This window comes from the organism of the source record quoted next, unplaced genomic scaffold, assembly GCF_019419815.1.
Source record: "Pyrus x bretschneideri cultivar Hongxiangsu unplaced genomic scaffold, Pyrus_bretschneideri_v1 Contig55, whole genome shotgun sequence".
NCBI classification, from domain to species: domain Eukaryota; kingdom Viridiplantae; phylum Streptophyta; class Magnoliopsida; order Rosales; family Rosaceae; genus Pyrus; species Pyrus x bretschneideri.
The window spans coordinates 546,572-559,414 of NW_025999793.1; the positions used below are offsets into that span (position 1 = coordinate 546,572).

The 12,843-nt window shown below is 36.1% G+C and overlaps 1 pseudogene; it reads left to right on the plus strand.

The window, feature by feature from the left end:
- Window positions 1–4,257: 4,257 nt before the first annotated feature.
- Window positions 4,258–5,613, plus strand: LOC125470950 (annotated as a pseudogene).
- Window positions 5,614–12,843: the final 7,230 nt, after the last annotated feature.

Consider the following 12,843-nt stretch of genomic DNA (forward strand, 5'->3'; position numbering starts at 1 on the left):
TGGCATTTGAAATTCATGATAGTTAAGAATATTTTATTTGAGTTATTTTGTTATGGTCCTTGTTAGACTGAAATCTTATTTATTCAAATATTTTGATCAAAGTTCAATATTTAAATGTTGCATTTTTTTTTTTTTCAAAAAAAGAGACAAGTTGGTGGCTTCTCCACCCTTCCAGGGGCTGAGAAGACTTACATAAGCATTTCAGCTCTCTTTAGCCACCATCGTATGATTAACTCCTGCATTTATGGATTTCATAACCTTCAAGTTTTGAAGTTAAACAAATTCAATAGTATTTTTGAAATATTTTGTTAAAAAAAAAAAATTCTTGAAATATAATAATTACTTTTTTTTTTTTTTTGAACAAATGATATTTTCTACATTAAGGAGAAAGGGGTGGACTTAGCCTCACATTGTGCTAGCAATAATCAGTGTTCTAAAAAAAGGCATAGGCGGCCACCTAGGCGTTGGACAGTGGTGACCCGATGCGTTTTCTTGCAAATCGGTTGGGCTCTTTATGTGGTTTTAAATTGTGAACTTATTGTACATGTGTCATCCTACAATACTCCTCACTATGGTTATATGACATATACGCTTAATGTGTTTTTAAATTTTGGACTTGTTGGATACTCTTTTTGCAAGTGTAATTTCATACAAGTATAATTTTTTGTAAGTGTCAATATGCATTTATTTACAAGATATACAAGAAATTTATCTAAATCCACCTAGGCTGCCTAGACCCCACCTAACCTCCTAGGTGCTAGGTGGTAGCCCACCACCTGACTAGTGCCTAGCGTTTTTTAGAAACTTGGCAATAATATAGTAATATTGTTCTTCACATAATTTTAGCTAACAAATAATATACCCACTGTTATGAACAATATTAGGACATGTATAATTGTGTAAATCCTTTTAATCAATTCATGTAATCCACGTTCTTCTAAAACACGGTCTTAGTTGTCGATATTATTCATCCTTGAATGCATAAACCTTCACCATTATGCATGAACCTAACATTTATGTGTTTCGAATTATAGATTCTGCTTAAATTGTGTTTTCATTACTTTCCGAATATATTATTTAATATATTGCGAAGAAAAAATAAAAAGCAAATTTAGGGTTTTCTTTTTCAAACACATGCGAGCCGCAGCTTCGAGCTACGCCACCAAACCCGCACACCTGTGCAGTTGAGCAGTGAGCCACACTTAGGTCGCGTTTAGTATGCGGGACGGGACAGAACAGAGTGGGACGAGGCGTTCCGTCCCACGTTTGGTGTGCCTAAAATGAGTGGAACGCGCTGTTCCACGGAACAACTTTTGGATGATTTTTTGTTCCACACCCCCACCCTGGAATGGGTTGTTCCATGTCTGTGGGACAGAAATTTCCAAAATTTTAAGACAAAAATGCCCCTTGTCTTTTTCAAAATTTACATAAAAAATCATATAACAAACCCTAGAAACTATCCCTCTTCTTCTCAGCCGTCGTGCTCCTCCCTCTGCATCTTCCCTTTCCTCCTCGTCTTCTTCCCTGTAGCCTCTTCACCTCTACATCTTCCGTGTAGCAGCTCTACGAATCTTCCTCCTCATCCTCTTCCGTAGCATCTTCAGCTCTGCATCTCCTTCCAGGTTCAATCTGTTTTTGTGTAGCTCTCGGTCTCTCTTTCTTCGATTGTTCAAATGTTTTTTATTTGTTCTCTGTTTATGTGTTTGACATTTCCACTACCCAGTCATCTTCTTCTTATAATGAAAGTTAGAAAACTAGATATATACTCGAGCAGCAAGACTCTTGCCTGTAACATACGAATACGAATGTTAACTGCCTATTAAGGGGACAATTTCCTTGTATACATAGCTCACTTACCTGAATAGATCTATGCTCATGATAGATAGTACCGAGGCCTAGGGTCCTGGGGTCACTATTGCAATTTGAAATTTTATTCAAAAAGGTTCATACATAATTACTTCTATGAATCTGATTACTAGTTTACCTGTTTACACAGTTCAGCTACTTGTCTTTGAACTTGCTGAAAGGTTTCAGATTCTTTATTAGGACCTTATTAGAGTATCAATTGCTACTTCTGTTGGTGTGGTTACGCCTTGCTCAATGTCCTGCGGCGTGTTACAAAGTTCTATTAGATTTCTAAAGGTTTATTAGCACGTTGTGTGACTTCTTGTTTCCAAAGAGATTTTCTTACCTGCTCAAAATCTTTGTTTATGGTCTTAAGGAAGTGATCCGATGCATTTTAGAGACTTGGGCATGGGAAACCAGTTAAAGTGAAAAACTGCAACCAATTAAGAACATTAGTACATAGTTAACAATATATTTAAATAACTCTTATTATTGTCTATGTATATGAGGAAGCTATAAAAGAAGAAGGCTTCATAATCAATTCATAAATTTTATGGAAATACCACTAACTTGGTTATAAAGCCTAATATTTAGTTTTGAATTCTAACCATAAAACTAAGGGGTTGTAACATTCTATAAGAACCATATCTGACTCATTACAAATGAGGTCTCAGGGAAACATGAACTTTCATTTGGAAATTTTATCCTTATTTTTAGGTTGGCGCTTTTCCAAATCAAGCTTCCCTCATTGCTTTACCGCACTTTTAAAAAAAAAATCCTTAGAGATCCACTCTGTTTACCTAAACAAACCACTAACCCTAGCTATATGCTTTGCCTTCAAGGCATTAATTTAATTTATAGCTTTGCATGTAAGATGGAAGACTACATAGTGTCATCTTTTGTTGATTTTTGACTGCATTTCATTGGTGACCACCTTAGTTTAAGGCTTATCCAAATTGATTGAAGAACATAGAAAGTCCTTGCTTGATTATACCCTATAATTCAAACTTTATATCCATGAAATCACAAGGAAACTTTCTGAAATATGATAAGGGCATATGCCACTATCATTTCCATATTGGCTCCAATGCCAATGGCATAAAGAAACACTTGGTCCATCTATAATAATTGTCTTCAATAGACTTGTCTTTAATATATTAGTCGCTTACACATCCGTAAATAATTGTCGCTTATTTGTAGTGCATTGACAACTTACAGTCTTGCAATCGTTACAACTACATGAATGATTGACACTAGTATTGCTTAAAGTAATATCAAACTTCTAATGATATGCACTAGCTAGTGTTGTGATTAAAGAGGATGATGTAAAAGGCTAGGTTGTGTAGACTTAGCAACACCATTTTTAAAAAAATAATAATAATTATTCATAGTTCTAGTTCCTCAATACGTGAAAGCATGTCAAATTCCTATGGACGAGGACCTATCAAATAAGAAGAGCCAAGTCTCTAGAAGGATATTAAACGGTCTAATCACGTACCTCATAGTGAAAATGGTTGAATAAAAAAATTAGACCTTCCATTACACATATTCACTGTAACAATTCTATTGGGTAACCTATTTAAATATGTGGCCCCAAATAATCTTGCATCTAATTTCATCTTTGATTTTATAATTGGTCATGTTCAATTAAAAAATAAATTGTATTGTTATTGGTCTTGGGAAGATTAGTCTAACCTTACTACTGAAGTGCTCAGTTGCATCAACTATACTATTGATGAAATATCATATTTACATGTCATTTTATACTGATGAATATTAAACGGTCTAATCACGTACCACATTTTGTACGTGTGCATTCGAATTGATTAATCGTTTCATGTTTGCGTCGACATGATTTAACATGTTACTGTGTTTTGATTTACTATTTTAACAAACTTTATAAATCAGGGCCATATCCTAAAACATGATTTCTCATAAACAATAGCTTTAAGTAATGTAAAAACATAACTTAGCTAGATATGTGAATATAAATCTCATGTCAACTTTTTTGTTATGCAATCAATATCTTATTTGTTCTAAAAAACTTAAGGTTTGTTATCTATAATAGGCTTATCAAGAGTCAACCAAAGAAAAGCAGCGTGCTCAAATTGCTCAAGGTTTCACTCCATCTCCCTTCTTTTTTCTTCCTTTACATATGATCATCGGTTCTATGTGTTCATAATTCTTTAGATGGATGGAAAAGTGAATATAAATTGAAGTTAGAGAAAAATTGATATGTTGTTGAGTAGACCATTACCCTTGCAAAAAGTGTGGGATCTTGTTGTCATATTTTTCGTGTTGAAGCTCTTGTACGTGTTTGCTTAATTTTACCAAGTCCAAGTATCTAAAATGAATTTAGCGTATGTTGATGCTCCACTCATTCATGTGTTATTTTTTTGCATGTGAAGGTATGGATGAATATGAGACTCAATTCTTTGTTCTTTTGAACGTTTGGATTATAATGGCACAAGTTTTTACTATGAATGCACAATTGTTGAGGTATAGACAACAACAAAGGAGACAGCGGGAAATAGCTAGTTTAGAGCAGAGGACATTTGTTAGACTTCATGTTAGGAGAGAGGAAATAAATCGTATCACGCGATTGAGTGATACTAACTGTTTGTGGGAGTTACGAATGGATAGGAATGCATTTGCAGTTTTATGTGATTTACTACAAACTCGTGGTGGATTGGTAGATGATGGTCATGTTACAATAGAGGAGCAAGTAGCTACTTTTGTTAACATATTAGCCCACCACAATAAAAATAGGTCAATGCAAGTTAGATTCTTTAGGTCTGGTGAAACTATCAGTCGGTATGTCCGTAGAGTATTGCGTGCGTTGCTCAGTTTGCAAGATGTGTTGTTTGCAAAACCAACCCCTATCCCAGAGGATTGCACGGAATCGAGATGGAAATGCTTCAAGGTAATAATCATAGCAAAATCATTAATAACATAATTATTTGTAGTTGCTAATTAATATAAGTTTTTCTTTTGTCTAGGGTTGCTTAGGAGCACTAGATGGAACATACATAGGGGTCACTGTGCCTGATGTCGATAGACCAAGATATAGAACAAGGAAAGGTCATATAGCAACTAATGTGTTAGGCGTATGCACACACGACCTCAAATTCGTATATGTGTTATCTGGTTAGGAGGGATCAGCTACTGATTCGAGAGTTCTTGGTGACGCTGTTACTAGAGCTAATGACCTCAAGGTCCCAACTGGTAAGATAGACAAGCATCTAGTATTTTTCCTTACCTTTGTTGGCCAACAACTAAAATTTATTATCAACTAATATAGGTACATACTATTTGGTTGATTCCGGATATACGAATGGTGAGGGTTTTCTGGCACCGTATAGAGGCACTAGATACCATTTGCAAGAGTGGGAAGACAATTCACGTGCACCTAGGAATCATGAAGAATATTTTAATATGAAACACTCACGTGCTAGGAATGTCATTGAGAGATGTTTTGGCCTCCTCAAACGACGTTGGGCTATCTTACGAAGTCCTTCCCACTATCCAATCAAGATTTAGGGACGAATGATCACCGCATGCAGTTTACTTCATAATTTTATCAGAATGTATATGGCAGTTGATCCTGAGGAAAATGCAAGGCTTGCATTTGATGAATTACCTATAGGGGAAGATTTACCAGAAGTATTAGCCTACATTGAAACCGTTGAGTCAAGCCAGATATGGACTCAATGGAGAGATGATCTTGCAAGAGAAATTTATGATGAGTGGAGAGGAAGGAGGGCTTGAAAATTGGTTGACATGGTAGTTGTTGTAATTGTCTTTTATTGAGATGTGGACTCAATTTAGTTGTAATTGGCTTGAAAATTCGTAACATCAAGACTATTGAGATGTTTGTTATTGTAATGTGGTAATTGGGAGTTATATGGATGTTATGGCTTCTTTGATATGTTTATTTGTGTTACTAAATTTTAATAAATTTTAAAATTAGGGTGTAGTTAGTACAACTAATATAAATTTAGTCATTGTCATTTGATTGTGTTTCTAATTTAAAGATTTCAATGGAAACAACAACACATGAATGTGGTTTTCTATTCATTATATCTATGTTTATTTGTGTTACTTATGTAATATATGGCTTCTTTGATAGATTATATGGCCACCTCACGTAATTGGATTGATCATGAGGAGGATGTACTACTTACCATCCTCGAGGAGATGGTTGCTGATGGTGTTAGGTGTGAGACCAACAGTTTTAAGGCTGGTACTTTTGTAACGGTTGCCTCCAAGATGAGGGAACAGATTCCTGGCATTAATATAGAGCCGAAACATATACAAAACGAATTGAAGCGTCTGAAAGAAAAGTATTCGTCTGCATATGACATGATGAATACATCTGGATTTGGTTGGGATGATGAGAAAAAATGTGTTATTGTAGATAGTGATGAAATACTACAGGAGTGGGTGAAGGTAATTTTTTTTTTTCTTATTCTTTATCAATTAGTTGATTTGAAGGTTTTAACCTTGATTTTTTTGGGTTATTGTAGAAACATCCTAATGCATCTTGCAAACCAAATAAGCCATTCCCGTTGTATCCACGATTATGTACGGTGTCTGGGAGAGATCGAGCCATGGGTAGTATGGCTGAATCAGCAGTAGATGCAATCGAAAATATGGGTTTGGAAAGTGAGGATTGTGAGACTTCCGAGATGCCTCCACTTTCACCCACCTCATCTCCTTCTGTTGCTACATCTAGTGCTTCTCAACCTGTTAGGAAGAGGAAAAGGAGTAGGAATGATGGTGATGCAAATATTGTATCTGTTATCAGTGAAGGTTGGAATAAAGCTGTTACTGAAATGAAGAAATTAGGTGAAAGTTTTACTTTTAGAGAAGCGAAAGCTAGACTACCTTCTGAGCTTCAGGCCATGGGTCTTCCATACAATCAGGTGCTAAGAATTTCAATGAAGTTAGTGAAAGATACCGATCTGATGGGTATTTGGACCACCTTGGATGACTCACAGAAGCCAGATTTCATTAAAGTGTTTATGGAGAGCCTTTGAGCATTTGGAGTTTTAGTATGAGGAACTTTATCAACTTCTAGTGTTTTCATTATTGCTTTAGCACGACATTATTTGTTTTTTAAGTCAAGACAAATGTTTGATTTCGGATATTTCATGTTTAAGTTATGCATATTTCATTTTCTTTGGTTAAGTTCTAAATGTTTAAACCCTAAAACGTTTACGATATGCATGATCATTAAACTTATATATTTTTCAACATTTCTCATGTGCTCTTGTGTGGTTTGCCTTGTTCCTGCAATGGGGAATATTTAGAGGGGTGTCCTTCTAAACAAGGCCAATTCTAATGTTTGTAGAACCTAAACTTCCTAAACAACAACAACCCACAATTGAAAAGACCAAAATTAGGGACTAAAAATTGAATTGGGGTGTGGGTTTTGCAATTTGCATAATAAAATTTGATGGGTTTGTGCTGAAAATTTGAATGGAGGTGTAGAAAACGGGAAAAATTACAAATTTTAAAGGGATTTGCATGTGGAACACAACATATACCTATTAAAATTTGGACCAAGAAAAACAAATAATGGATAATAGTGTTCAAATTTGAACAACTTACAAAAAATAAAAAAAATGAATCTTGTCCCGTTCCGCACATAAAATTGTACCAAACAACAGACGAAACATGGGTATTTTAGTCATTTTAATCTTTTGATTCCGTTCCATCCATGTGTTACCAAACGCGGGACGGAACAACCGTCCTGTTCCGTCTTCCGCGTACCAAACATAACACAGAACATCCGTTCCGTCCCGTCCAGTCCCGTCCCGTCCCGTCCCGTCCACATACCAAACGCTACCTTATGGAACCAAAATGATGCCTTCTTGCGTCGTCCCCAAACCTAAAATTTTGGCTCACTTGAAGCCCAGGCCACCACCATGGGCTCGTCATTTTTTTTGGCGACACCACATTCGACGACGAATTGTAGTCATCAAAGACGTTTTTTTCACTATCCTGAAGGTACGACATATTTGAGCTTATCCCAACGCATCCCCGAGGGATATGTCCTCATGATCCTTAAAATGATGCATGACTTGTTTGTTATGCTGATACTGGTTACTTATCAAACTCACACAAGGCATACCCCCAAATAATTATATCTTTACTTTTAGGGATATTGCAATATCTTAGACAGCTACGAAGTAAACCTTAGTTGCGAAATCTTCGAATCGTTCCAAGACTCACCCTCACTACGCCATGCATGAGACATGGTTGAGAGCTGTTGAGCATATTTGAAGTACGTATGGTTTTCATCCATCGTTGAGTCCCAACAACGATCCATGAAGACTATGCCGCATGTATTGACTAGATCAAGACATGATACATCAATGACATCAACGGCAAGACATATTGCGTCTCCATCACATTAGCAAAGCATCAGGAGATTGAAGTCGATCAATCCGATCCCACACAACCTTGCTGACTTCTTCACGATGTCACTGCCGAAGACTACCTTCCAAAATCTTGTTCTAGGAATTGGCATGCATAACTATTCATATGCAATGCTTGTAGTTCTCATTTGGAAGTTTTGTCAAACTCAGGGAGAGTATCTAGAAGTATACTCGCTTAACCTTAATGTAGTTTTCCCCTACGATTAGGAGCATTTTTCCAACTAGATTTTTGCTACCTAACTAGGTTTTAATGAGGTACCCATCTTGGACTGGTCATACCCTTGTGAGCTTGCTACTTGCATCCATAAGATGTACAGTTTTGACTTAAAACAACTTCTCACATTTCTCCTTAGTCAATGAGTTTTTATCCTACCTTGGTTTTACCATAGTGAGGTTTTGTGAGTTTTATCTTTTATGCATTCTTCCGTTTATTTGAGACTTGCATTTACTCATTGTGCCAATGACTTCATTAACTGAACTTAATTCATTGTTGAAGACGTGACGCACCATTTACTTGAGTAGTTACACACTTAAGGGAGACTTGCAGTCCTAATTAACTTAGGAATGAGATTGTTTAAATTCTAGAAAATCCTTGTGGGATTCTACCATCTCTTATACTTTAGATATTATCTTATTAGAGTTGTAATCCTATTAGGATAAATAAATCTTCCTTACCACTATAAATAAAGGCACAATGAGCTAAGAATACACACCTTGGAATTCAACCAATTCTCTCTATACTTGCCGCACCCTATATATCTCTCAAGCTCTCTATAATTTTTCAGGCAAATAAGCTTACAACACTTTATATTTTTATAAAAAAAATTGATTTTAATCCAAAAGTGCTAACGTTAAAGAAAACAAAAAAAATTATTCATCTTTGGATTAAATTCTTTGACCAACAGTCCACGTAAGCAAACTTTTCTGTTTTTAATGTGATAAATCAGATTATATTGGGGAAAGACAAAGTTTGAACTGATTTTTCATTTTTAATTAACCCTCCAACGGTTGTAGCTTATATTTTGCTCATTAGTTATTGTATGTATTTAATTTTCTGTGTTAATGGTTATTTATATTCTTCTTTCATAACTTTGGCGTTGGTAGTATCTATTTCACTTTCGTTTGATTATTGGAATGTTGTTCCGATTAAAATGATAGCTCTATATGTACAATGCATTTGCATTCTAGGGTCTTCTCATAACCTTTCAGAATATGTGTTAAAGCTATGAATTTGAGACGAAGGAGAGAGGTGGGAAGAGAGAGATTTGAGGGGGAGAGAGAGAAATTGTAAACTTTGCATAGTTCACGTTAATGTCAAATGACTAATACACTGGTTTATAGAAACCATTGTTACAACAGCAATGAATATATTTCCCTCTAAATGGTTTATAGAAACCATTGTCATCATCTTAGTGTAGCTATTACTCCCCCCTCAAACTTAGCTAGGAGTTCCTAAGCTAGCCCTTTTGTAAGAACATCTACCAGTTGTTCACCTATTGGAATGTACTGCATTGTTAAGTCACCCTTTTGAACCTTTTTCAGACAAAATGATAATCAGTGTCTAAGTGCTTTATCCGAGAATGGAAAACATGATTTGAAGTTAGAGCTAGTGCAAAGAGGTTATCACAATGCAAACATGGAGGTACTGATATAGTTTCATGAATATCTTTGAGTAATGACTTTACCTAATACACATCTATAGCACAATGTGCAAAAACTTTGTACTCTGCCTCTATTGAACTCCTTGAGACTATGGATTGCTTCTTTGACTGGCACGAAATATGATTAAAATCTAAGAATACCACATAACCAATTATTGATCTTTTGGTGTTTGTATTAGCAGCCTAGTCTAAGTCTGAGTACTGCTGAGATATTGAACTCATGTAACTTGGTATATCTCAGACCACATGTCAAAGTTCTTTGCAAATACCTCAGAATTCTTTTAACTAAAGGGAAATGCAGTTTTGTAGGATTAGTCATAAACTGACACACCATATTGACTGAGTGTGCTATGTCTAGTCTAGTGAAAATAAGGTATTGTAGGGCTCCTATAATGCTTCTATAGTGAGTTGGAAATGCAACATATGCGTCTTCATTGAGAAGTAATTGAGTATGTGGCTTTCATGGTGTTGAAGTGGGTTTACAACTCTCCATTCCTACTTTCTTCAATAGTTCTTAGACATATTTAGATTGATTAATAAACAAAGATCCATCTTTCTCATACTGAATTTGTAATCCCAAGAAATATGTGAGTTGCCCCATATCCTTAAGATCAAATACCTCACCAAGACTTGAGATTACACATTAAACTTTGGCAGAATTAGACCCAGTTAGGATGATATCATCCATATATAAGTAATATGATATCACCATTGTCAACTTTAATGCATAAACTAGAACCAGATATTGAAGTAGTAAACCAATTGGTAGACAAAAAACTTGTGAACTTGGAATTCCAAGCTCTGGGAGCTTGTTTAAGCCCATATAGAGATTTAACAAGCTTGCAAACATAATCTGGGTACTGTGAATCTAGAAAACCTTGTGGTTGCTTCAGATAAACTTCCTCTTCAAGGTAACCATTTGGAATGCATTTTTAACATCTAATTGTCTTATTTTCCATCCATATTGTGCTGCTAGAGCCAAAATTAACCTTACAGTTTTATGTCTCACCACAGAACTAAAGGCTTCTAAAAAATCTAATCCTTGTTCTTGATTGAATCCTTGAGTAATTAGTCTTGCTTTGTATCTTGACATAGTACCATCAGGGTTCTTCTTTACCTTATACACCAACTTACTGCCAATCACAGCCCTATCACAAGGTGGAGGAACTAGTTTCCACGTTTCTTGTGCTTTCAGAGAATCAAACTCATCTTGCATAACACTTTGCCACAATGTGATAGATGAAAGAACTCTATAATTCTTTGGTTCCTCAATCTCATGTACATCAACCAAGAATGAAAAACCATTGTAATTGTATTCATTATCTGTATCATCAATTGAGTCCACTAATTGTAAAGAAATCAACTCAGGTAATGTAGCAATATATGTGTAAACATGAATTTTCCTGAAGCAAGAATACGTGTACAAAATATATTTTGTATTAATGATTTTGGGGTTACAATCCCTTTGTAATTTGATCCTCTGATTCTATCTTCATAAGGTGTAGGTTTGTGGATGAGCTGTTGATCCAAAGGACCGTCGGGGCTTGATCTTAGGATGAACAAGTGATGAACGATGAACACTTTCTTCAAGGGCCGTCATGGCTTGATCTTGAAGGTTGAGGGAAGTGTCTTCAAGGGCCGTCGGGGCTTGATCTCAAAGGTTAAGGGAAGTTTCTTCAAGGGCCGTCGGGGCTTGATCTTGAAGGAGGATTTGACGAAGAATGAAGAGGGTTTTACTGATCATTCGGGATTTGCTTGAGAGCTTCAGAGTTTCAAAGCTTCAAGGTTTTGGTGTGATGTAAATTCCTCATTTTTCTCTTGATGGAGAAGCCTATTTATAGGCTTTGAGAGTGAATCACCACCATCCATTTTTTTGGTGAAGTGAGTGGATGTGGTAGGTGAAATAAATGGAGTTGGTAGGTGAAGTAAGTGTGTGATGTAGGTGAAATGAATGAAGTTTGTAGGTGAAATGAATGTGTGATATAGGTGAAATGAGTGTGTAATGTAGGTGAAATGAATAAAGGTTGTAATTTTAATGCATTGGTCAATGTTTGTTTTCCTGAAATTTCGATGTCTACAAATGCCCTCACTTCAAGGCGCGTCGTATACATGTGCTTGTCATATGTAGAGGATGCATTTTTGAAGTCCCTTAATGTAGATGTTGATCTAAGGGCTGTTGAGGCTTGATCTTGAATTGGGCTCAAAATTTCTTCAAGGGCCGTCGGGGCTTGATCTTGAATTCGACTGGAAGATTTTCTGGTTTCCTTCAATCGTTGATTTTCCACAGGCTTAATCTTGAATTGGGCAGGAGGGTTTTTGGTCTCCTTCGAAGGTTTGAACTTACTCATTTTATTTGGAGTTGAATTTCATTCAAGTGTTGTGAACACTTGATTTTGAATCGGACCTATGATTTCTTCAAGGGCCATCGAGGCTTGATCTTGAATGAGATTAGGACCATGAGCGGTTTCACGATTCAGACACATGGCAGCCAAGCACAAGGTGGAGGTGATGGCCTGTTTCTTTGTTCAATCTTTTTAATTCATATTGAAGATGGTTAGGGGATGAATCAGCATGTGCAGTGTTGTGTTTGCTGACGATCCACACGATTGATGTTTCATTGTCCCTCATCTTGTCTGTTCTCTAGGCGAATGTGGTATCTTCTCTAGAAGTGTATCAACCATTAAAGACGACTACTAGAAAGTAACGCTAGGTAAGCAACCAGGGAATAAGTTCCAGGCAATTGGTTCTAGATCGGAAAGCTGATTCCAAGTGCCAGCTGATTGCTTTCTTTCTCCTTGCCCTGCAGGTAAGAACAAGGACAAAGGAAAGGACATGAAGAAAGCATGATATGAGATACTCTTGCTTTTAACCTTGATGATATGAGATACTTTTGC